Raw genomic sequence first — 1712 nt, forward strand, 5'->3', positions numbered from 1 at the left:
TCATCACCTTCACTACCTCCATCTCCGGCTCCACCATCATCACCGTCAATACCTCCATCTCCGGCTCCACCATCATCACCGTCACTACCTCCATCTCCGGCTCCACCATCATCACCGTCAATACCTCCATCTCCGGCTCCACCATCATCACCTTCACTACCTCCATCTCCGGCTCCACCATCATCACCTTCACTACCTCCATCTCCGGCTCCACCATCATCACCTTCACTACCTCCATCTCCGGCTCCACCATCATCACCTTCACTACCTCCATCTCCGGCTCCACCATCATCACCTTCACTGCCTCCATCTCCGGCTCCACCATCATCACCGTCACTGCCTCCATCTCCAGCTCCACCATCATCACCTTCACTGCCTCCATCTCCGGCTCCACCATCATCACCTTCACTACCTCCATCTCCGGCTCCACCATCATCACCTTCACTGCCTCCATCTCCGGCTCCACCATCATCACCGTCACTACCTCCATCTCCGGCTCCACCATCATCACCTTCACTGCCTCCATCTCCGGCTCCACCATCATCACCTTCACTGCCTCCATCTCCAGCTCCACCATCATCACCTTCACTGCCTCCATCTCCGGCTCCACCATCATCACCTTCACTGCCTCCATCTCCAGCTCCACCATCATCACCATCACTACCTCCATCTCCGGCTCCACCATCATCACCTTCACTGCCTCCATCTCCGGCTCCACCATCATCACCTTCACTGCCTCCATCTCCAGCTCCACCATCATCACCTTCACTGCCTCCATCTCCGGCTCCACCATCATCACCTTCACTGCCTCCATCTCCAGCTCCACCATCATCACCATCACTACCTCCATCTCCGGCTCCACCATCATCACCTTCACTGCCTCCATCTCCAGCTCCACCATCATCACCTTCACTGCCTCCGTCTCCGGCTCCACCATCATCACCTTCACTGCCTCCATCTCCGGCTCCACCATCATCACCATCACTACCTCCATCTCCGGCTCCACCATCATCACCTTCACTACCTCCATCTCCGGCTCCACCATCATCACCTTCACTACCTCCATCTCCGGCTCCACCATCATCACCTTCACTGCCTCCATCTCCAGCTCCACCATCATCACCGTCACTACCTCCATCTCCGGCTCCACCATCATCACCTTCACTACCTCCATCTCCGGCTCCACCATCATCACCTTCACTACCTCCATCTCCGGCTCCACCATCATCACCTTCACTACCTCCATCTCCGGCTCCACCATCATCACCTTCACTACCTCCATCTCCGGCTCCACCATCATCACCTTCACTACCTCCATCTCCGGCTCCACCATCATCACCTTCACTACCTCCATCTCCGGCTCCACCATCATCACCGTCACTACCTCCATCTCCGGCTCCACCATCATCACCTTCACTACCTCCATCTCCGGCTCCACCATCATCACCTTCACTACCTCCATCTCCAGCTCCACCATCATCACCTTCACTACCTCCATCTCCGGCTCCACCATCATCACCTTCACTGCCTCCGTCTCCGGCTCCACCATCATCACCTTCACTGCCTCCGTCTCCGGCTCCACCATCATCACCTTCACTGCCTCCATCTCCGGCTCCACCATCATCACCTTCACTGCCTCCGTCTCCGGCTCCACCATCATCACCTTCACTGCCTCCATCTCCGGCTCCACCATCATCACCTTCACTACCTCC

Source organism: Dama dama, chromosome 21 (genome assembly GCF_033118175.1).
Source record: "Dama dama isolate Ldn47 chromosome 21, ASM3311817v1, whole genome shotgun sequence".
Taxonomy (NCBI): Eukaryota; Metazoa; Chordata; class Mammalia; order Artiodactyla; family Cervidae; genus Dama; species Dama dama.